Raw genomic sequence first — 25642 nt, forward strand, 5'->3', positions numbered from 1 at the left:
TACTAACGATAAGGTGTTTTTAGTGATTTCTCAGGATCATAAGCCACTGTCACCATAACATCTGAGTCTTTTCTTTATGATCTTACAACAGATGAAGAACAGCATAACAATAAGGCAGAGAAAAATTCTTATTTTCTACATGGAAAACAGAGAAACCACACTACTACAGCATAAAAGAAAGAAGCGCTGGCCTGGCTTTTCTGTTTTCAAAGCTTCCTTTCTGCGATGAGCTTTCTGGTGGTATGTTTCCATTTCTCCCTCGAGATGCATAGATTGAGCCTATAGTTGTCTGTCTAAGCAAGCAGACATTATTATTAAAAGCATATTATGCGTAAAAATACGTTTTGATTCATTTTAGATTAGTTTCTACTCTAAATCTCAATTAAATATGCAACAAATAAATGTATTAACCTAATAAGTATTCTTTGTTTGTAATTTTAATGCTAACAAAAGACAACTTAATTGCTTTCAGAAATTTACTGTTACTATATTTCTGTGACTTACCAAGTGAATATTATATACATCGATCAGCTTTAGTGTTGAAAAAAATTGAAATTACAAGAATAACTCACATTTTAATAATGCTAAATGCTGTTTCACTAAGAGTCCATTGTCAAGATGCATAATATTCAGATTTCCTTTTATTTAATAGCAGAGCCAATGAAGAGAAAAAAAAAAAAAAGGATATATAACTTATATAACTTTAGTACTATCATATTTTCATTTCTGTTAAATATCACACTGAGTATGGTTCACATTTAGCAATTTGAGTATGCAGCAGTTATGGGCCATGCTTTTGTGTATGTAATTTCTTTTATTAATTTTCCCACAAATCAAATTATATGAGAAGAAGAGAGGAAATAAAGATAATAGTTTCATAAATATCTTAAGGACAGATCATAAATTGCATCACGAATCATTGTTATAGTGTTCTTTGTCTTTCAGCTTCAGAAAGAGGAATCAGAAATTCTCATATAAGTTTACCTTACATCTCATAATAAATCATACAATGATTTAAGTTGTTTCCAGCACTTCTTTGCTGCATTGCATAGGTAATTGTGAAAGCAAGTGCATATATTTCAGCAAGTGCATATATTTCAGAAGCTCATGCAATCACAAAAGCATTCACAAAACCAAACTCCTGCTTTTAGGAAGCAATCATCCTTCCTTTGACAATTAAAATATTCATTTGGATTTGCAAATACTTCTCTCCCCCCCCCCCCCCCAAATTTCCCAAGTTGCCCCTGACCTGATTCCCTTTTCGTTTTAAAATAACATGAACGGGTCTTTTTACTTACACAGGTCAGAGAATCTTACAAAATAGTCTGTGCCTCCCTGAGTAAGAAGGTGCTGTTCTGACAGCTAGGCACCGCAGAGGTTGTGAGGGGAGTAAGATGAAAAGCTAGATCATTTAATGCTGGTATGACACTGAAGCTCAGTGAGGGTGACATGTGGTCAGGACAGTAACCTTTTTAGCCCCAGAAGCTGTGTACCCAAGTGTTAGCCTGACTGAGATGTATATCACGTACTCTGAAAAGCCTAAGAGAAGCAGCTGTGTCAGTTGCCCAGGAAAGAGGTGGACATAACCACAGGGGTTTCCTCAGCAGTTACCCACTCCCTTCACCAATCAGTCCTGCACAGTTCCTCCTGATTTACTTACTCCTGTATTTGGGGATCTGGACTAGCTTTGCACAAGTCAACCTACCTGGCAGCGGTGACCTAACCCCAGCAAGACCTATACTGTGAATTGCTCAAGTGCTGAATATCAGCATCTTCTCCACTATGTGTTTATGTACCACCGCTGTATGTTAAGATCTGAAGACTTTATCAGCAGCTACACTTTGTGCACCTTCAGCTAGGGAATATCAAGTGAGATCTTAAGCCTGATTGTAAAAAGAGTTTGAGAAGAATGAGCTTGCCAGATGTCATGTTTCATAGCTTTTTAAATGTAGGTAACTGAAGTCTAATTTCAGACAGGAGGGCCATTGTACGCTTCTGAGGAGTGTTATCCAACATCTTTTCACTTCAAACTGTGCTAGAAAACTACTGGTACAAGATAAATTCTGGCTGCTTTGTCAATCAGTGTAAGAAGATATTAAATCACAATAGAAAAGACATTGTAATACAGTGATTATTCTCCTGGGATATACGAAGGCATGAAGAGCAGCCAAGAGTTTCATATAGTACAGGACAGTAATTATCTCATGACAAGTATGCTCCTGGGAGATCATTTTAGAGCTATTTTAAAGATATTATAGAGAAAAGCATGTATATATTGTACTAGAATAAGACAAAGATGCCACTTTACACTCACAAAAAATGAGTCTTAGCTGACTGTAAGTTACACGCTGATTAATTAAGTGTTAACAGCTAATTGAACACCTCTTCAGTTGAAACATATTTATAACAGTGTAATAACCAGTTAATCACACTTTGAAGCTGTAGCAATTAAAAGAAGTTGGAAAACAACTTCCCACTTGCCCTTCCCCCTCCTCCCCCCAGTTATTTAACTTGATATAAAACATTTCCTTTGTGGTTTTGCCTTTTAAAAGTACTTTAAAAATGGAAGTTTATTATTCTTTTTAAAAAAATAAAAACAAAACCAAAAACCAAGCAAGCAACAAACCCACTACATTTGACACAAATGCAGAATATTGCTGAAGAAAAATTGTTGAAGCTATGGTTTGAGTTCTGGGTAATGTCAGTGGCTGACCTAAATTGAAATCAGTTACAACTCCCGCAGTAAGATATTCAACAAGTTTGCCATATGCCTCATTCCTATCTTGCAGTACACATTTGCTTACACAGTTCTAACACTTGGCTATTTTAATATCCCTGGCAAACTGCATCTGTTTACTGTTTCTCCTTTTCTTTTCACACAAGGACAACAACTAACTTTTTTTTTTCTTTTTTTAGCCTAAAATTTTTCCGTACAACCAATATACTTGATTTTTCTTTCTATGATAATGAACTATATCATAAAGATAGCATGTGTGCTTGTCTGTGTGTGCTTATGTATATGTAGCATTTTTTTCCCTAAACTGTCTCTGCTTTCCTTGGAAATGTGACCTTCATGTAGTATACAGAAAATTGAATTGCTGTATGCATAAACGTTTGCTTACAAACTTTTTGTGTAAAAAATTCTTGAAAAATTACTATGATATTTGAAACCTCAGCAAATTAATTAATTTATAAAACACAAATACTAATAGGTCAGTGTTAAACAGGTTTTAAAAGTAAATTTTATAACTTGTTATTTAGAAAAATATTACTGCAGAATACCTCTACATCTACAGATTTAAGATAGGATATTATCCTATCTTATTTTTATCAAAAATCATATGAAGACAAGGTTAGTTTCAAATAAATACATATGGATACAATATGCATTCTTCACAGGTAATAAAGTCAGGGGGATAAAAAACCTACAGTGCTGTAATATTGATTACTCTTTTGCATAACATGGAAATGAAAAAATGGTAATAATACATTTACAATTTTTTGTAATGTTCCTCTAAGGCATTTGCTGATATTGATGCAGGACAGAAGGGAAAAAAAAAGGGGGGAAGAGGGGGAGGAGCATGATTTTGGGGACATAATTTGCAAATAGGCATGGTGAAGTGCCAGTATTTGTATTTCCTTCTTTTTCCTTTTCCCTTACCAGTCTCACTAAGATATAAGAATGAAAAGACATTACTCCATTGCCAGTATTCTTGTCACATTCTTTAGTAAAGGACCAAAATACATATTAATTTCTAAAGAGCTCAAGGACTCCTTAAGAGAAATAGAAGACCTCTCACAGAGGAAGAGGTGGAGTCAGAAATTCATGCCAAAAAAAAGGTGAAATTCATCCTTGGAAAAGGGCCAGCACATAGTCCATGTGCCATTTAGGTTTCGATTTGACAACTTCGTCGACTCTTCTGTAATCCTGTTCTCAATGTTTGCTCCAAGGATAAATTTCACACAGGGTAATGGAATATAAAACAAAGGTGAAAGAAAGCGTTAAGAGCTGTAGTGTTTACAGGACATATAGAAAATATATTCTGCCTAGACATGAGCAAATTTTGAAGCAGTACCTGTAAATGCAGCTATAGGTTAAGATTGGAATGAACCATCATTTTTTTTTACTGAACTTAACTGAAGAGATGGGACTTCTTGTGCCCTGTGCTAATCTAGTAACACTTACTATTTCCTCTTTAGTAGGCTCTTCTTCAGCAACACATCAGGCATTATACCCTGTATCCCCTACAACATATCCCCTGTGTCTTTGCAAAATAAATCTCTGCTTACAAAAGGCTAAAGATATCATCTCCAACAGACTCAGGATCATCAGAGTTTCAACCACTGTACTGTTTAACCTTTACTTAAAGACCAGTCTGTGAGAAGAGGCATAACTTTTTTTTTTTTTCCTTCAAATCCCCTGGGTAGTTTCTGAAGACAAATTCAATATTTCATGCATGAGTAGAAAGCAAGAACCAGAAAAACGCTAGTTTTAGGAAACAGCATATTTTCTAACAGAATTGGAGCTATTTAGCAAGCAGCACAATAATGGGTTTTGTATTAATAAAACTGGTATGTTCACAATCCATATGAAGCTTTTAAAAGTCTCTTAGCTTTACCCGTGGTGGTATTTCATTTTACCACTGTTTGTAATTATCTATTTACACTAACATAACAAATGTGGTGCCTCGAGCAAAAAGCTAAAGGTTGATGAGAAACAGACTGAAAAAGCACCTAAATGTTAGTCATCAATATTTTCAAGTTTGTTAAAATTAATACAAGCTATTATTACAATACTTTACAGTTCAGTGCTTCGTAAATAAGAAAACCAAAACAGCAATGCTTTTTGTACCATTCAACTTGATTTTTGTGTTGTTTTATCTTCCTTTAAGAAATAAGGATACAGAATGGCTCATAAAACTTCCACTATAGACCAACAGTATAATAATTTGCTATAGGCATCCTGATCTACTTACAAATTGAAAGTATCCAGAATGACTGAAAAATATAGAATCATAGAATCAATTAGGTTGCAAAAGACCTTAAAGATCATCAAGTCCGAACATTACCCCAGGACTACCAAGACCACCACTAAACCATGCCACTGAGGACCTCATCTACACAGTTCCTGAACACTTAATATATTTAAATATATATATTATATAATATATTAATATTATATAGTATATTAATGACAGAATATATTAATATATTCTAATTACAGAAAACACAACAACCAAGAACAAAGAATTATGTCTCTCAGTGCTGTAGGGTGAAGATGGATACCTGCCTGCTTAGTTCACTGACCCAGTTGTCTTGGCAGAGGAAATTAAAAAAGTTTCTTCTACTACTGTCTGCTGAGTCCTACATGTCCCGAAGAGCACTAGGGTTCATTCCGTTTGGTGGTTCATTTCCTAAAATGAAATAAAATATCAAAGTACATTTTAATAATTTATGTGCCAAAAAGTATGAAAAAGTGCTTCGGACTGAGTACAGAGGCTACTTCAGAAAATGACACAGTGAGAGAATCAGTGTCAATTAATTTTAAGCTTTGCAATGTTCATTCAAAATGAACAAATGCATTACTTACCATATAATTTTACCAGAAGATGTTAATTCCCACAATACCTTAAGTCACTGACAACCTCTACCACTTGCAGTGAAGCTTTCCAGGTATGTTAAACAATTAAAAGTCCTTGGGAATACAAAAGGAGTTGAAACTGTTCCTTTGTAGAACATTGACATATTCAGACGTAATTTAGAAAACCTTTGAAATTCTGAATGATGAATGTATTCAGAGAATCATAGGGCATTTCTTAATAAAAGTCCTATGTAGGAAGGCATACATGTCTTACTCAAATACCTACGGTACAACCACATCATTGCACTAATAAGTATTTGAGTAACTTGACTCACAAAATTAGGTAAAAAGAACATGGAAAATTAAGTGAGAATAAACATTTGCCGCCATTCCCAGCAGCATTCATAAACTATGTCATCTTATATTACCAATTATCAAGAACTATCAAGAAACCCTCATCCAACTATCAACTGTTCAACAGAGAAGGAAAAGATTTGGCCCATATGTATGTGAAGGTACTATTTTAGGCTCTCTAGTGATGCAACAGTTTAACAGGCAATGACATACATAAAAAAACCCTGAAAGCATATAGTTGTAGAAATGGCCATAATATTTCTAATTTTTATGTAATATTCACAATATTTAGGATCCAGATATTAGGACTTTTTTATTAATGAAGGTGTCACATCCTAAAAAAAAGCAAGGAAGGTGGTATTTTTTCTGAAGTTCTGAAATTAGCTAGAAGACTGAATATCATCACCTTTTTTTGTACATAGAATGAAACATTTACAAGGAGAAAATGCATCAGGATCAATCCAAAATGAAATTTTTCAGCTGCAATCTGAAAACTCCCATGCAGTTTAACATGATTCTCTACTCAGGAGCTGCAATACTAGGCCATTAATTTTATTGTGTTAATGGCTGATTTCAACGACCCTGTTTCTGAAAAGGGTAAATTAAAATAAATATTCTTTCTTTTCTCTCAGTTATGAAAGGTGTGCTAGAGAAACCACAAACACGAACAGAAAAGTCAGCTTATCTCTACCTGTATTTTACAATATCTATTTTGCAATAGATAAAACAGTATCTAGTATTTCACTTTTTGTGGAGAAACATCAGTAGGTATTATTGTCTGGAGCTTTTCTGAGTTGGATCTTTCTCTCCTTTTCCAATTCTATAACAGGCATTTTCCCACATGCTTCATGCATATATTTTCATCACTGCAAATATTCAGAGGGCATCTGGAAACAGACTGAATCTCAGTAAAGCAGAGGCTGTGGAGTACCCGAAATCCATTGGTAGACGATTCACCCTGAAGTGGTCAGTGACTCAAAATTTGTACCACCTTTTGCTCAGCAGTGTGGTAAAAGATATTGTGTTGTTAGATGTAACATTCATCAAGAAGGAAATCCAAAAGTTCATGAAATATACACAAAATGGAATCTAAATTTAGTAACGGATTATGGGAACTGTGAGAGATTCAGCAATTCTTCTAGAATATTCCCATAAAGATCTATACTTCTCTGACCACAAGCATGGCTGACACTCAGGGGTACCTACAACCTGCAAGAAAAAGTCCTGCTTCTATAGTTGAAGATGAGAGTAGGGCCAAGTCAGTTTATCTTGTTGCTCATTTAGGGCTTATTGGTATGGAATTCTTTCTTTTACAACCTGTAGAACAAAGGTAAGCAGCAGATGGAAAGCTGTGAGATACAAAGGTTAACAGTGAAGCAAAAAATACTGAAGAATAAAATATGACATTTTCATTGTAATGAAGTTCATTTGGTTTCTGCTTTAGAAGAAAGTTATTTTAGGCTCTCTAGTTATGCAAGGATGTAACAGACAATGAAATATATATAAAAACTTGAAAGAAATATGTGTAAAAATGGCCATAATATTTCTCTCATCAATATGATTTAATCCTGGCCAGGATTCTGGAAAGAATTCACAATTTAAATTTAATATCACAGAGGCTAACAAAAGCCCTGAATTTTGCATTGGTATAAGTAATTCTAAAAAAACTCTTATCACTCCCAATTATATCAGATATATTATATATATCAGATATAATATAGATTTTATATATATATAAAATTATATCTGATTTTGTATCAAAATGGAACTAGAAACCTCTGCTTGACTTCAAAACATCTCATCAACGGTTTCTTGTGGTCTGCTCTCTGCATCGCTGCTCCCTGACACCCAGTATGGGGGAATGGACTCCTGCCACCTGAGTGCCACCCTGAACCAGGAGTGCCCATCTCCTGCATGAGCAGAACAAGGGAAAAAATCTAGGCTAGACACACCAGTCCTGGGCCTGCCCCTCTGACTGCTGTTTCACCACAGTCCCCCAAAAGAATCTACTTTTGTTTTGGCAGGGTGCAGAACTGGTAAGAAAAAATGCCCTGGATATGGTCTGAAGTACTTCATACTTCAGCACTTCTCTCAGCATAGGAATACCAGACACCTCATGGAGGAGAATGCAATGGCTGACAGGAGTTTTTATGGAGTGCCATCACATTGAACTGTCAGGCACTGGCTTTATTAGCAATCTTGTGAATCTGTAAGAATGTTACAGGCAAAAAACCTTCTCCTGTGGTGCATCTCCAACGCTCTATTCTCAGAAGCATTAAAACAGAGGCTTTACTATCTTTGCTCATTAATTTTTGAATAGCGGAACAGGCATGGAGAATTCTGTTTGGCTACCCTGCCCAGTAAATGAAATTCACAGATAGAATGTCACAGAGCCCCAACCTCCCAAACAACAAAGTGCTGCAATCTGACTCTTTCATTTGGGAAGATGGAGTTATCTGTGAATAAAGATCTCATATCCGTAGTAGTGATCAGTTCCACAGGGTTGTTTTTTTTCCCAGTTTTTTGCTGGATTTGAGTGTGCTGTAAACTTAGGACAAAACACTGCCTCAACTTCGTCTGTCGATAATATAGTTTTAATGAATTTGACCCTCTAACTCTCAGCTCTCACAATCACCAGCACTTGCGTAATGAACTGACACATTGTTCAGCATACATTTTTTAAATCTCATTTAATTTTATAGTAGATTTTTTGTCTTACAACCTTACAATTTTATTGAGCAATTAAACTGTGTTCTCAGTCAGGGGGAAGAAATGATCATAAAATAGCAATAAGCTAAGCAGTAATTTCTAGAAAGAAGTTGCATTTTTATTTCCTCCATCATAATAGGAACAAGTATTTGTTTTATAAAATAAGATGCAGAGTCTTCTAAAAAGCTGAAAATTACAACTGATTTTTTTCCTTTTTTTTTTTTTTTTTTTTCCTTAAGTGAGATCAAGTTTAGTGAGCTTGGAATAACAAATTGCTTCTGGCCTGATCAGATCAGCCAAATGAAATGAGGAATAGTTGGTAGAATCTTTTCTACAACCATTTTGATGACTGATGGCTGCTTTCAAAGCATCACATACTGACTGTTTCCAGAAACAACCTCTGCTTTAACATGAACATTTTAAAGGTAACTTTGTTGCTTCACAAACTAGTGAAATACTGTATCTGTTGTAAACAGTTTTGATCTTAAAGAATGATGGCTGAAGACCTCTTAGTAATGATGGAATTAATACTAAGTGAATTTTAAAGATGTTGTTTAAAAGCATAAAACATTATGTAAAGCACCTACATATGTCTTCAAGTATAATAATCACAAAATTAAGTTTTAATAAATGGGAATTTGAAAGACACTGCTATTCTAAATTATGTTTCTAGCTGCCATGAGTAAGGAAGAAAAAATGTACACTGAAGATAACACAAAACTGCCTGAAATATTAAAAAAATCCTCACCAACATATATCTAGTTTGAAAGAAATATTAAACCAGAAAACTATACACTGCTAATCTATAAAGAAATTCTCCTTTTTCCGCTACTAATTAAATGTCATTGGAAGAATAAAAGAATTCAACAATGTTTCTTGTAGAAAACACCTTGTTAAAATATCTCTATATTACGAATACCTACCTACTTAGTCACTTTCACTTTGAGTCAATATGAATAACTTAAAAGTAATTTGGATAGAGATAACATAGCTTAATCTGCATATTAAATATGAAAACAAATTATAAAAGTTATTCTCATAAAAAAGAAAAATAAGTCGCTCTGCTCTTCATCCGCATAGCAGCACAGTAGACAGAAGCACGTGACGAGTTGTTTTAAGATGCAACAGCAGCTAAGAGGTTTATAAACATGCTTAAAAATTGAGGTCTAAGTGCTAGCAAATGTGCTTCTGTACCCAGAAGAAATGTGGCACCAACAGCATAAAAATAATAATAGGCCAAATTCTTTAATCTTTATGGAGGTGTTAAATAAATTATTTTAATAATGCAAGTTTCTACGGAATTATAATCTCAATCCTTTCTAAAGTAAAAATCCTACTGATTTCTGTCCCTATCTGAAAAGCAAAGGCACATGAAGATGCTATGCCACTTGAAAGATATTCTTCCACAGAAATAGAATCATTCTTTAAATAAGCTGAAGTGGCAAGGAGGTACCTTTATTCATTATTATCCTCTAGTTTACAACAGATTGAAAACTTTCCAACTACCTAAACAGTATCTAACAGTGGATACTGATTTTATTAAATCAAAATATATCAGCAAAATCTAACAACATTACTGACATTTAGGAAAAGTAGTTCTCAAGAAGTTTCTTTGTAGTAAAATGATGTCCTTAATTTTGAATATTACATTCAATCATGAAATCAAAATATTTTGCTATACTGTACTCAAAAGGAGCATAACATAGTTGCAACAATGTAACTGTTTGAAGTGTTCCAATAACACCAAAACTAAGCACTCAGATCTTAAAAACCAGTTTGTTTCCAGAATATACTAAAAACACTATGCAATAATACTTTTGGAAGGACCTTTTAAAATGTCCTTCCTAAGAGACTATGGCTGCATGCTCAGATTTAGGGGAAAAAGTAGTTTCAAGATATTTATGCTTATTTCTGATGAAACAGACATTCCAGATTTTGACCAGACTTGACTGGAGTCATGCTCCAGTTCATGCTTCATCTCTCTTACAATGCACTGTACTGCATTGTGTGGAAAACTGAAGAGTTACAACGCTGAACTCTAGTGGCTCTTAGATCAATAAAGCACTGTGACATGCTGTACTCCCAGGTGAAAGGAAAATTGAGCTGGCAATAGACATCTTGGATCTGCCAGTTCTTTACATTCACAAAGACATTATTATTTAGTCTGGTTGAAAGCAATATTCTAATATAACCAAAGGTCAGGGTTGAGTAATAAATCTGAAGCTAGAGTCAGTTTATCATAATTCTGCCATGTAAAAGTCATAATGTGTAAGTAAAGGTCAATTTTAGCAAGTCATATTCAAGTGTTTTTCCTTTGGGCTATGGCATGAAAAAAACCCCTTGTGTTGTGTTATAAATAAATACTGAAAGGTATAGCAATCACTAAATATGATATTACAAATAATCTCATATTAATCCTGGTGTGTATCAGATTCTGTAGCACCGTTTCAGTCTCGTCTTTCAATTTCTCAGCACATGACTAAGTTAACCTAATAATACATTCTCCTCAACTAATAAACTGAAAGATTATTAGCTCAATGTACAGGTAATTCTATGGACTACCAAAGTTTCATTACTTTTTATGTTTCACTGAAAACATTGAGGGATTATCATACCTTTTAGGAAGATCTTCACTTAGTAAGCAAGCTGAAGCAATGCTATGTGAATCAGCCTGCCTTGCCACAATTCTTTCTTGTAGACTTTTAAACTGATAAAACTTTCTGTCAGCAAAGACTAATGGTCTGAAAGCACTACACTAGTCAAATAGCTGGAAATACAAAAGCATTTATATGCCATTCCTCCTTGAGACATCACATTTCAGCTGAAAACCTATTCCATGAACCAAGAATTGCTATTCAAACCTTCAGTCTTGAGAAAACAAAAATGTGGACCTGTTTTACACTAAATAATACTGTGAGCTTTACTGTTTAAATGTTGCATCTTGCTGAGAACCCAGAATAATGTCCTATATCAAGCAGTAGTACAATATAGTCTTGCACTGCAAATATGATGCAATTGAATCATTGTAGTTGCTGGGTCAAGAAGCTACACTGTAAATTCAGGAAGATCTGTGAGTAATTCGAGTGTAAAGTACTAACATAAGCATGGCTGATAAAAAAAAAATAATAAAAAGAAAGAAACAAAAGCCTTGTAAGACACAGATGAAGGTCAGTGTCCATTAAATTGTCCTTAAGTTTCCAGAAAGAAACTATAATTTAGCAGTACCTTCACCAGCAAGCAGCAACCATGCAGTGCAATTTTCAGGATTTCTTACCATGTTTATTACCAGAGGTCCTCTGAGATTTTCAGCTTCTGTAGGCATTTATATCACAATTACCATTGTAAAAACCTTTATTAGAGTTTTCTAGGTATTATTACTACTTATCAGCTTTCTTCCTTCCATCTTTTTATGCCTTACCAGAATGGTTACTACAGACATGCTGGACACCAAGAAGAATTGGATTTGTGAAGTTTATGCCCACTTTAATCTCTTATTTCAGGAGTAGAAAAGGCCATGCAAAATTTATTTCTTGATCATGGCACATTTCCTTACAGAGAAGAAATGTCCAGAACTCTGCATTTTCATTTTCATTAACTGAACAATAGCAGTATTTTCTCTTGTTCCTAGTCTAATCCTATGTGATAACCTTTACACTGTATGCAATTATTTAACTGAAACTGCCTACAGCTACCAAGATTCCTAATTTTTTCTTGTGACATCCATTAGGGGCATGCATAAAACTCAGCAATAGTAAATACCATCTGTTGTCTTTTCTTCCCTGCCTTTCCCACCACCAGGTATTTGTACACATGGATAAGATTGAGCCTTCTTTTCTCCAGGCTGAACAGTCCCAGCTTTCTCAGCCTTTCCTCATATGCAAGGTGTTCCAAATCCTTAATCATCTTTGTGGCCTTTTGCTGGACTAGTTTCAGTATGTTCATATCTTCCTTGTAATGAGGTGCCCAGACCTAGATACAACACTCCAGGTGTGTCTTACTAGTGCTGAGTAGAAGGGAGAAAAATCCCTTATGTTTTCAAGATTATAATTTTACCTATAAAAAGTAAGAAAACCTTTTTTAAAAGTAAGTATGTTTTTTACATCTGTCCAACATCTTTATATTAGTGCATAACATACTATTTTATAATTCTTGGTTGTTTACTCAAGAGACATTATTAAAGAACTATTACTTAGTAAGATACTAGTTTTTTTTGGAATTTCTGGAACTATCTAGGAGTTCTCTCTGCATGTTTATAAACCCCAAATTTGTAGTAACTCCAGTTTGCTTAGATAATTTAATGTCTCCCATGATAATTGTGTGTTTTGTTTGGCGCATCCTGTTTTTGCACATGACACTTCTCCCCTTCTTTTTCCTCACACTCATCTGATACTGTGAAATCTATTATACAAGCTAAATATTTCACAATGTTAGAATTAAATACTTTTTAATCACTAGTCTCAGAGATTAATAACTACTAAAAGAAAAAAGGTTAATACAAGTTTTATAACAAGTTCTTATAACCAACATTTCAACAATATCTCTTGGATGCAATATGCTAAACTTCTACATTCCATAGTACACTGTATTTGTATTCCTTTACGATTCCTGTTTTCAGACATAATCAGGGCCAATTTAGATATATTGATAGTGTTAGTGTGGAAAAATAAAGTGTTAATGGGGAAACAAATCCCATCTCCTAAACTAATCAAACAAAATACAAAAATAAATTTACAATTGCCCTTGATGCACTCTGGTGCATGTGTTGTGTATTGGTTATGGTTAAACAAGAAACAGCTATTCAGGCAGCTCTGAATATCCTGTGCAGTAATCTTAGAATTTTCGGCTACCTGCTGGTTATAGTTACATACTATATTGAATATTGAATTGCCGAGGTGAGTATCTCCAGAGAGGACGCCTTTAACACCGGAGCGGGGGGAAACACAGCGTCCCGGAGCCTCAGTTCGGGGCGGCAAGAGCGACCGAGGGAGCCTCAAGTCCTCGACAGGACTTGCCCAGGAGCCGGCAGCTCAGCTGACGCGAGCAGCTGACTCACAGGGGGCGGTGCCAGGAGTGACGGCACCAGCCCTCAGTGGGTAAAACCCATCCCAGGGAGCGCGAGCGACCAGGAGCGCGGCGAACAGGGCGGGCAAACAGGGAGTGGCGCGGCAGTTTGCGCAGGCAGGGCGAGCGGGCAGCGAGCGGGATGGTGAGCACTCGCCTCAGGAGCAGGGCCCGCTCTGGGAGCTCTGCCCCGGCGGTGGCCAGCGTAGGCACCCAGACAGAGCCGATGAGAGGGGAGGCTGCGGCGCAGACCTCGGAGTGTAGAAAGTGCCTCGACTGGTCTCGTGAGGCGGGGGTGCACGATGGACAGGGCTGCACTGGGTGCGCCCTGGTGGAGGTCCTCCTGCAGCAGGTGGCTGAGCTGCGGGAGGTTGTTGGAGAGCTAAAAGATGCCAGGGAAGCTGAGAGGAAGCTGGGCTGCTTGCTCCAGGCCCAAACTGCGCAGGGGCTGCAAACGTCCAGCATTGCTCATATAGGAAAGAAGGAGGGCAGCAACCCAGGAAGCTGGGAATTAGTCACGAGAAAAACTAACAAAAAAAGGAGGAAGAGGACAATTAACGACAAAGGGCTTCTTCCTAAATCTGATGTCCCCACCCAGAACCGCTTCGCGGTTCTGCAGGGGGCTAATGAGAAAGCACCCACCACACCTAATGAGCATCCTGCTGATGCACCAGTAAAGAGGATCGCTACTGGTGCCTTCAGGAAAAAGAGGAGGGTCATAGTAGTAGGGGACTCTACTTTGAAAGGCACAGAGACGCCCATCTGCCGGCCTGATCCAGTCTCGAGGGAAGTGTGTTGCCTGCCGGGGGCTCGGATCAGTGATGTTGCTGAGAGGCTGCCTGCTCTAGTAAGTCCTGCTGACTATTACCCCCTCCTAGTGGTCCATGTGGCTGCTAGAGATATAGATAGCAGTAGCCTGGATAACATTAAGAAGGACTACAGAGCCCTAGGAGAGGTGGTTAGGGGCTCTGGAGCTCAGACAGATTTTTCCGTCGATTCTCCAGGGCAAAGGGGAGGACCTTAAAAAAGCTAGGCATGTCTGGCAGGTTAATAAATGGTTAGAATGCTGGTGCCATAGTCAGGGGTTTGGCTATTTAGAACATGGGGCTCCATTTGGGAGGCCAGATCTACTGGAGGCTGGTGGAGCTGGTCTGACAAAGAAGGGGAAGAGCTGTTTTGATAGGAGGCTTGCCAGGCTGGTCAGGAAAGCTTTAAACTAGATGTGTTGGGGGAGGGGAGCATTGATCCATCCCAACATTCCTGGTCAGTTGCGAGCACCTGTAATAAGTGCTTGGAGCGATGTAGAGATGTTCCAGCTGCCCCAGCCATTGAGTCGGCTTCATTTGGAGCTCGGCTAAGGTGCCTCTATACAAACGCCCGTAGTATGGGGAACAAGCAAGAGGAATTAGAGATGTGTGCAAGGCTGCGGGAATATGATGTCATTGGTATCACAGAAACATGGTGGGATGGCTCCTATGACTGGAATGTCGGAATGGAAGGTTACAGGCTGTTTAGAAAAGACAGGCCAGGCAGACGGGGAGGGGGTGTTGCTATCTATGTCAGTGATAGGCTAGAGAGTATGGAACTCTGTCTGGGGACGGGTGATGAGGTAACAGAGTGTTTGTGGGTCAGGATCAAAGGGAAAACAGCAACAGGGGACATTACGGTGGGGATCTGTTACAGGCCGCCTGATCAAGAGGACTCTGTGGATGAAGCGCTCTACAGACAGATAGGAGCAGCCTCACGCTCGCAGGCCCTGGTCCTCATGGGGGACTTCAACTATCCTGACATCTGTTGGAGGGACGGTACGGCCCGGCACAAGCAATCCAGGAGGTTCCTTGATTGTGTGGAAGACAACTTCCTCTTTCAAGCAGTAGAGGAGCCGACGAGGAGAGGTGCCATGCTGGACCTTGTGCTCACCAACAGGGAGGGACTGGTTGGAAATGTAACACTCCAGGGCAGCCTTGGCTCTAGTGATCACGAGATGGTTGAGTTTGAGATCCTCAGGACGGTGAGAAGAGCGTGCAGCAAGCTCACTGCCCTGGACTTCAAGAAAGCAGACTTTGGCCTCTTCAGGAACCTCCTTAGTAAGGTTTCATGGGATACAGTCCTAGAGGGCAGGGGGGCCCAAGACTGCTGGTCGGTATTCAAGGATCACCTGCTACATGCTCAAGAGTGTTGCATCCCGACTAGAAGAAAGTGCAGCAGGAGGGCCAGGAGACCTCCATGGATGGACAAGGAGCTGCTGAGGAAACTTAGAGGGAAAAAAGAAGCTTATAGAAGGTGGAAGCAAGGACAGGCGGCCTGGGAAGAATACAGGAGCATTGCCCGAGAAGCTAGGGACCAGGTTAGGAAAGCTAAGGCCCAGCTAGAATTAAGTTTGGCAAGGGATGTAAAAGATAACAGGAAAGGATTCTATAGATACGTAGCAAATAAAAGACAGGCTAGGGACAATGTAGGCCCTCTCCAGAAGCTATCAGGAGAACTGGCTACCATGGATTTGGAGAAGGCTGAGGTTCTTAATGACTTCTTTGCCTCAGTCTTCACCAGCAAATGCTCTGACCACACAACCCAAGTCTTGGAAAGCAAATGCAGGGACTGTGAGAACGAAGACCTTAGTCCCACTGTAGGAGAGGATCAGGTTCGAGACCATCTTAAGAACCTGAACGTGCACAAGTCCATGGGACCTGATGAAATCCATCCACGGGTCCTGAAGGAGCTGGCGAATGAAGTTGCTAAGCCACTGTCCATCATATTCGAAAAATCCTGGCAGTCAGGTGAAGTTCCCGATGACTGGAAGAAGGGTAATATAACCCCCATTTTCAAGAAGGGGAAGGTGGAAGACCCGGGGAACTACAGACCAGTCAGTCTCACCTCTGTGCCTGGCAAAATCTTGGAACAGTTTCTCCTGGAAAACATGCTAAGGCACATGAAAAACAACGAGGTGGTTGGTGACAGCCAACATGGCTTCACTAAGGGGAAATCCTGCCTGGCCAATTTGGTGGCCTTCTATGATGGAGCCACGGAACTGATGGACAGCGGCAGAGCAGTTGATGTCATCTACCTGGACTTGTGCAAAGCATTTGACACTGTCCCACATGACATCCTTGTCTCTAAATTGGAGAGACATCAATTTGATAGATGGACCACTCGGTGGATAAAAAACTGGCTCGATGGCAGCACGCAAAGAGTTGTGGTAAATGGCTCGATGTCCAGTTGGAAACCTGTAACGAGTGGTGTCCCTCAGGGATCGGTGTTGGGACCGGTCCTGTTCAACATCTTTGTCGGCGACATGGACAGTGGGATTGAGTGTACCCTCAGCAAGTTTGCCGACGACACCAAGCTGTGTGGTTCGGTTGATACGCTGGAGGGAAGGGATGCCATCCAGAGGGACCTTGACACGCTTGTGAGGTGGGCCAATGCCAACCTTATGAAGTTTAACCAAGCCAAGTGCAAGGTCCTATACCTGGGTCGGGGCAACCCCAGGCACTGCTACAGGTTGGGCAGAGAAGAGATTCAGAGCAGCCCTGCAGAAAAGGACTTGGGGGTGTTGGTTGACGAGAAGCTTAACATGAGCCGGCAGTGTGCGCTTGCAGCCCAGAAAGCCAACCGCATCCTGGGCTGCATCAAAAGAAGCGTGACCAGCAGGTCGAAGGAGGTGATCCTGCCCCTCTACTCTGCTCTTGTGAGACCCCACTTGGAGTACTGCATACAGTTCTGGTGTCCTCAACATAAAAAGGACATGGAGCTGTTGGAGCGAGTCCAGAGGAGGGCCACGAGGATGATAAGAGGGCTGGAGCACCTCCCGTATGAAGACAGGCTGAGAGAGTTGGGGCTGTTCAGCCTGGAGAAGAGAAGGCTGCGTGGTGACCTCATAGCAGCCTTCCAGTATCTGAAGGGGGTCTACAAGGATGCTGGGGAGAGACTCTTCCTTAGGGACTGTAGTGGTAGGACAAGGGGTAATGGGTTCAAACTTAAACAGAGGAAGTTTAGATTAGATATAAGGAAGAAGTTCTTTACAGTGAGGGTGGTGAAGCACTGGAATGGGTTGCCCAGGGAGGTTGTGGATGCTCCATCCCTGGCGGTGTTCAAGGCCAGGTTGGACAGAGCCTTGAGCCACGTGGTTTAGGGCAGGGTCTCCCTGCCCATGGCAGGGGGGTTGGAACTAGATGATCTTGAGGTCCTTTCCAACCCTTACAATTCTATGATTCTAATATAATAGCTTAGCTTTAGCTTCTTGCCATGCTAGCCACTGCAGGCTCCATTACGTTGCAAGTATTCATTTCAAATGTTGTCATTAGCCATAGCTTTCCTTTTGTGACACTGTTGCTGATTTTTCCAAATCCAACAATTATATCACTGTTCTCCATATTTTGACCTCTATCTTACCTGATGAAAAGGTGCCTTTGATTGTGACTTGATCAAGCTGATTTCAGTCTTGCCTTCATTCTACTTTCTATTAGGCTCTCTAACTAAATTGCTTTTGGTTCATATTGTGACAGAACTCTATTAGAATGCCAAAGTTTATATTCCTTTTAAGTGAAGGGTACTGAATAAGGTTAAATATAGGAATATATGCTTCTCAATTATGTATGTCACTGCTTTGCAGAATCATTAATCCTTTAACACACTTGTGCTTCAGAAGACACTGAATGGATTGTTGGCTCAGCTGTTACCTAAGCAGAAAACAGGAACAGTAATGCAAATGCACAATCACTGTTGTGGGGGAACTTTGAAATGATTTGGACTTCAAGCTTTCTCATCTGTGAGCAAGACTCAGCTACTACTGCTGAAGAGCATGAAATTGAGCTGTTGTTACAGCTTTTTATTTTATTTTGCTAGGAATCATTAGGAATCAAGGATGTGAGAGCCATGAGAAATGGAGACATTATTTATATCAATTTCTTACTGTTATGTTTCTCTTTGCAATTTAGTATTCTTTTTTTTTTTTTTCAAAATTCCTAAAGATTGTTTTATTATTATGAAGTCTTCTTTGTGTGTCAATACTACAAAGGTAAGTCTCATCCCATTCCCTTTTGAAAATGACCTCACCTCTAAGGCATTCCTTAAAAATTAAAAACTAGATCATGCTTAATAAGCATTTTAAGACTTTTCCAAATATCCTCTGCCTTTGGAAACCAATGTCAAACTCGTGTTGTCTGAGATCAGCCCCTTAAAGGGGGCTGAAGAATGACTGAAGGTCTTTACATAATCACTGAGAATTTAGCTAACTAATACTGGTGTAAAAAAGAGTAACTTAAGTGACTTAACTGAAGTTATTTGGATTTTTTGGGAAATACATAAAAGTAAAATTAGAGTTTAATTTAACCTAGGATGTTTTAATTTAAATCAAGGATGATATTTTTAAGAAGAGGAGAAAAGACCAATCTCGCAGTATCTTGACTAATGAATCATATCGTGTCATCAATGTAATCTGAATTCAACAAGCTAGAAATAAATGGAAGTATATGGTCCAAAGACAGACCTTTACCTTTTAGGTTGTTTTCATTTTTTTGGAAATTAACTCTTCCTCAATACTTTTGCAAGAGGTTTGAACATTTACAAGCCATTTGGACAGTAATGTTTCTATTTGTCCTTCAAAATCTTTGTTGAACTGTGCATGAACCTACTCCAAGTTTGATCTATGCTTCATGAAGGAGTCCTTCTGGCTTGGCTTATTTGTTTTCATATTAGCAAAACAAGTGTAATGGTAACAGGAACAACTGTTCCAGTTAGAGTGCCATAAGACTCACAGAACTGATGGATGGTGCATTTTATTATTTATTACAGTCCTATGTTTTATTTCTAAAGTATCATTAATGTTAACTATGACGTACCTACTACTCCTAATTTGTCCTTGGTGATAGAAATGCTATAATGTGCAAGTGCTCGAACTATTAGTTTAATATTACAAACAGGTTTTGCAGAGAACTGAAGGAGAATGTGTGCAGACTTCTGCAAGTATTTCATTTCAGAGCATGTAAAAAAAAAATCCATGATAGCTAAATTCATAAAAAAAATTATGATTTATCTAAATTGCATAAAACTTTTCTCACTACGGAAGGTATTGGTAGATATTTTACTTGATCTCCTAGGTAACAAAAGCTATATACTATTATTGTAGCTGTATATGGATTATTGCTAATAGGTGAAAAAAAAAAGGGCTGTAAAAGTATGATTCTGTCACATGGCACCAAAATATCTGCAGAACAATTGTTCTGACTTTCTAGTTAGCTTTACATGTGCTAAGATTAAATAAAGTCTTGAAAGTGATGGTCCTAGAGATAAAATTTGAATGAAAGTGGCATATGCTCATCTTAATTAGGTTTCAGACTAATAGAATTGCATTCTTACAGTTTAGGGTACAAAATTATTTCGATACTGTTAAAACCTGAGACTTCAGTACCTTCCAGCTGAAGGAGGAGTAGAAATCAGTGTCATGTTCATTTTCACTTAATTAAGCAGAAAGTGTCAACTAAAAAGATGCTCAGCACCAGAAATCTTCAGTATTGAGAAACTGCACTTGGTAAACACTTTTTACATTAGGACAAAGATATTCTGCAGTCTCTGTCACAGAGAAAATTTACCAACACTTATTACAACTGCAAAAAGGATATCGCTAACTCTGGGAAGGAAGACATCTGAATCAGGACTTGGCTGGAGTTTTCCAACAGTACAAGTGCAAAATTACAAGCATTAAAACCTATTCAAATTCCATTTTATAATGCACTTTAATTACACTGTCTTCTAAAGAAGTTTTTGACCTTAAAGTTTCTTACATATGTCTTAATTCTGGAAAAAAAAAAAAAAAAAATTTGCTGCTCAGCACTCGTGCTGAGTCTGTTCAAGAGCCACAAAACTCACATTCTTCCAGTAAACCCCTCAAGGTGTTCCATCTGATGGTCTTAAATTTTGCCTTTCACATTTTACAGAATGCGACTAACAAAAAAAAGAATTGGTAGCCATAATTTTTGGAACAGTCATGATGCCGTTGCTAAATTATCTTGCACAGACCCTATGTGCTAAAGTGCCACTGACAAAATGGGGGGACATGTGCAATTCTCCACTACCCATTTCTCACTTCCCAGGAAAGTACCTTCAAAACATGTGGTCCTCAGGCAGGACACACAAGTGATGAAAAGATGATTCTAACAATAAATACCAGAAATACAATCAGACCTGATGAAATTGAAATACCTAACTTGCATTATCAGCCTCCCAATAGAATTTTATTTTTAACAAACATTAGAATTCTGATAGAGACCAATGTTTATGTGTATGTTTTTTAAAATACCTTGATAAGAATAACATCTCTCTGAAAAGTTCAATTCTATTGTTTCAGGTGGTTTGCTTGTTGTTTAAAGAATCAGCTTTCTCTAGAGAACCTAAGTTTGAATCCTTTGCTAAGTCTCTCTTTAGAATACAATACTGGGGACTGACTGTCTCCTGTCCTTGAAGACCCAGAGTAAGAGCTGGGAACTATTTCCTTATTATATAGCAAAAGTAAGATGAAATTCCACAAAAGGGGAAAAAAAAAAAAAAAAAGAAACTGAAAAGGGAGAAATAAATTGAAATTGATTGATAGAAACAAAAAATTATCCTTACAATAAGTTATTTGGGTCTAGCAAAACAAAAAAATACAGAAAATTTAGACATTTCTCACATAACCTACATCAGACTATGCAAGAAAAGGCAAAGTGTTATTATTTTATGAATTATACATTATACACAACAATACACATAATATTATATGTATTCATTATATTGTCATATTATTATTTTACATTTATTATGTGCTGTTGTTTTTTAAACAGAAAAAATTTCCTAAAAACCTGTCTTTTTTTTTTTTTTTTTTTTGGTCCTCAGGTTCTTACAGATATGAATAGAAATGGTCATCAGCTTTCAAGTAACTAATGCCCTTGTAAAGGCGAGAAACATGTGAGAAGCAAAAATAAGCTTTTTAAAAAATAATTTTTAGGGGGATAATGAAGATCCTCACAATATAAGTATGCAAGATTTCAGTTATTTCGAAAGAGAAACTTTTTGATTTTGTCTAAATAAAAAGCAAACCCCATTTAAAAACTAATTATCCCTTGCATATATTGTGCTATGACATATTGTCCTATAAGAAACAAATACTTTTCAGAAAATGTTTGTAAATAATTTTAATTTTGAAGGTCAAGATGGTTATGAAACATCTTGTGTATGACAAATACTGTGCTTCCTAATAAAATAATATTACTATAGCAACAATTCAAGTTGTTATGGTAACTGGGTCTGTAAAAAAGGTAAATAAGCTGAAAATTTTTAGGTATTTTTGTCCGCAGAATTTTTATATGAAGTTTTTCTATTAAAATTCTTTGGAAATAATTTGGAGGATAAAGTAGAGAACAAATGAACTAAATAAATTAGATGGAGTCATCATTATTGTTCTAGAATATAAACACCTGTTATGTTTACACTCTTTATATGTAAACGGATATGTAACATTTGTATACTCTGAAAGAAAAGGGAGAACAAGCTCAGCAAAACATCCTATTCGCCAGTTTCTCATTTCATTAAAATTCTAAAATTTGGAAAAAAAAAAAAAGAAGAGAAGATAGCAGTCACATTCAGGTGATTGGAATAGCAATTTGATTAACTGTTATTTAGGGCTCCTCAGAATTAGCAACTTGGTTGAATCATACTATTCTGCAGGGTAAATGTAGCTGTTGTGTACACACAAGAGACAAGCATAGAAGTCTGGATCAAAGGGAGTTAACATCTGGCTAATGCAGTCACTGTTTCACAGACTTGCTGCCTGTGTGGCAGCTCTGGCCACACAGAGCCCAGGAATGGAACCCTACCTGTAGGGGCTACTAGTAAAGGTGGAAGTGGGCACTAGCAGGCTCTAGCAAGATGAGAGAGGAAAGTCATGGACTTCTTGACCATACAGGCAGGAGGCTCAGAGCAGTAAGACACCTTCTGAAGACACCTTGTCCTTTACATTGTCTCAACAAAGAATGCGGTTGGAAGACAATACATTGATGCTTTTGAGTCACTCGCTTCCTGGTCCTAACCAAATTTCTTGTGCTGCTGATTAATGTGAAACAGGCCTTCTTAAACCAGCAAATCTACTCCTGACTGTTGGTTCTCAGCAACAGTTCTATTGAGTTTTCAACTTTCCCAGGAAATAATATCCATGCTGAGAGCCAATCTGTGAAATACCAGGTGAAAATAAAACATACTTATGAAATTGCAGCAATGAAACCTTCTGTGAGTGTCCAAAAAAACATAAGAAGAGGAAAGAGAAAGTAGAAATACCTAGAAGAGTATATCTCTGGTTTACATACTGGAGATATTCAACTGATTGTCACTGATTCTAATATTATGATGAAATCAGTCTGGGGGTTTCAGCATGGAGGAATTGAATCAAAAGATGGAGGAGCAATAGAATATTTTGCTAAATATTTTTTCCATTTGTTATCTTATTATTCTACGGATGTCTTAAAAAAATGTTTCCTAATTTCATTTTTAATTCAAACATCCAGGAGAAACAAGTAATCTCTTTTAATTGTTGGGCTATGGGTGAGATCCATATATCTAGCTAGATATATTATATAGGTAATATATATTGGAAAAAAATAGCTACTTCAGAAAACAAAGAATTTGTTCATTAAGAGTCAAGAAACTGCATCTGAGCTGCATTTGCAAATCTGGAGAAAGATATAAACGTGTATTCAGGCACCTCACCCACAATTAAAGTAATTAGGGATTAAATGCACTCCTTTTGAAAACCCAAGACCTCAGCTCAATGAAGAGGCACCTCCATTCGGAACTAGAGAATACCGTGAGACAACAAAGCTTATTAAATACTTCTCTGTAATTAGTACAGTATTTGAAGTATTACCTAGTAAAGTCTCAAACTACTCCAGACACCTCACAGACAGGTCATCAGTAAACAGAAATAGCTCTTTCAGTTTGGGGGAAATATCAGATTAACAGACACCAAACATAATTTCCAGACACACAAAGAAGTGGTTTGGTAGAAACGTGGAGATTTCAGTGTTGATACCTCTACAATGGGTTCTGTCGGCGGGAAGTAACCCAAATCCCATCGCTTGAAATACTTGAATTATTTAGGACTAAAAAGAAATCGTAAAATAAACATCATACTGATATCTATATGTTTATATAAAACAAGTTTTATATAAACAAACAGTAACTAAGTTTACTGTGGTATGTCATTAAAAAGTAAAATAATTATTCTCTGTGTCAAAGTAATTTTAATAAACAGTGGAAAGTGTCATTGCATAATCTCAGCTGCTACGGGTTTCACTGTAATTGGCAAGAAATACTGCTATTTATAAAACCTGAATAAATACTTCATAATTAATACTATAATTAATTATACTTTTATGCTTGTGAAGTCTTTGCAGGTAGGAATGTCTGCAAATATAGAAGCTTATCACTCTATTTGTAGCCTTCTGTAAATTAGAATTGTCTGAGAAAACAAGCATCTGTTATTACTGAATTAATTTTTGAAAAATTGGGTGGAATAAATGCAGACCAGTAGGAATACCACTTATGCATAAGAAGGTAAGTGCATTCTGCATTTAACGATCTCAATTTTCTCTGTTTTGATACCACAATATTCCTGCAAATTTACTTGACATAAACATAGAATTTACTGGAACAGTTTCAGAGATGAAACAACTCTAAACTGGTCCAGAATGACACAGTTAGCGACTTACAACATCATTCTCACTTTCAAGATGGCCGTATCAATTATTCCTTTATTGGAGTGAAGCTGCCTCAATGCAGGTGAGGCTCTTAAGACCATTTGTCATAATCCAAGACACATTCAGCTCCATGGAAAACGTTGTGTATCTGGTAAAGAGACTTGAAATAAAAAAGGTTATGAGAGTATGATACTGTGGAATAGCATATATTCTCTTCTTTGATACAGAAACTGCAAGTATTTTGTGGCAATAATCATTACAGTACTGTTTCCTACTTAAGCAGAAACGTGAAATTAAATGCAGGGATTTACTTGGACACTTTTTTTGTTGTTGTTGTTATTTACTGACCAAATTCAATAAAAATTCTACATAAAAAGGCGTATGGAATGAGATCCTTAAACAGCAATTTAAGTATTAACATTATTTTTCCATTACCAGAAATGGTAAATTATAAGCTGTGTGGTGCAGTTGACACGCTGGAGGGAAGGGATGCCATCCAGAGGGACCTTGACATGCTTGAGAGGTGGGCTAATGCCAATGTCATGAAGTTCAACCAAGCCAAGTGTAAGGTGATACACTTACACTGCTGCACACCCCCAATCTGCTGCACACCCCCAATATCTCCAAAGACTGAAGTTCTCACTACCACAGTGCCCAGAGCTGGCAAGGACATTTAGTGCATCATAAAGACATCTCTGCTTGCTTGGACAAGCCCATTCCCTACAGTTATACAAGATTGTAGGCAGATCCTTCAGCATACTGAGTGTCTGGATTCCTGAACAGCAGTTCCTGATGACATGTCTCAAAAAGGCATGCAGATACGACAACACTTTACATCTACAGGTTCAGTCTTAAACCCTGGCCAAGACCGATGACTGCAACAGAACAAAGTGAAAAATGTCATGAGGATTTGCTTTCTTTCAGCTAGGTACCCAAATCTGTTAACGGTGTCTCAGGCAGTAATTTTTAAAGTTGATCATGATTCCAGAACAGCAACTACAGCAAATTAACTGAAATTAAAAAAGCAGGATAAGCTGACAGCATCCCCTTGCACTGAGGACATTCTCCCTTAGAGTCACACAACAACACATGGACAGCATCCTTCATGCCATACATCACCAGTGTGCACTGCACTCCAGAGAGTGCTCCTGAAATTTAATTTCCAATACAAAGAATTTTATCTTTAGAAAAGATTTGAAAAATCAACTAATTTGAG

General features: G+C 37.7%; 1 long non-coding RNA gene across 6 annotated transcripts in view; it reads right to left on the reverse strand.

Moving 5' to 3' along the window:
- Positions 1-4159: 4159 nt before the first annotated feature.
- LOC115610876 overlaps positions 4160-25642 on the reverse strand; it is a 77338-nt gene continuing 55855 nt past the window's right edge. For 4 of the 6 annotated variants that reach the window (XR_003992368.1, XR_003992369.1, XR_003992370.1 and 1 more), the window contains 2 exons: positions 24439-24586; positions 5291-5414 (listed from right to left, as the gene is read on the reverse strand). This is a non-coding gene — a long non-coding RNA (uncharacterized LOC115610876). Of the gene's footprint in view, positions 5415-24438; positions 24587-25642 lie in introns of all 6 variants that reach the window. The other 2 variants (XR_003992372.1, XR_003992371.1) reach the window with 2 other exon arrangements.

Source organism: Strigops habroptila, chromosome 7 (genome assembly GCF_004027225.2).
Source record: "Strigops habroptila isolate Jane chromosome 7, bStrHab1.2.pri, whole genome shotgun sequence".
In the NCBI taxonomy this organism is placed as follows: Eukaryota; Metazoa; Chordata; class Aves; order Psittaciformes; family Psittacidae; genus Strigops; species Strigops habroptila.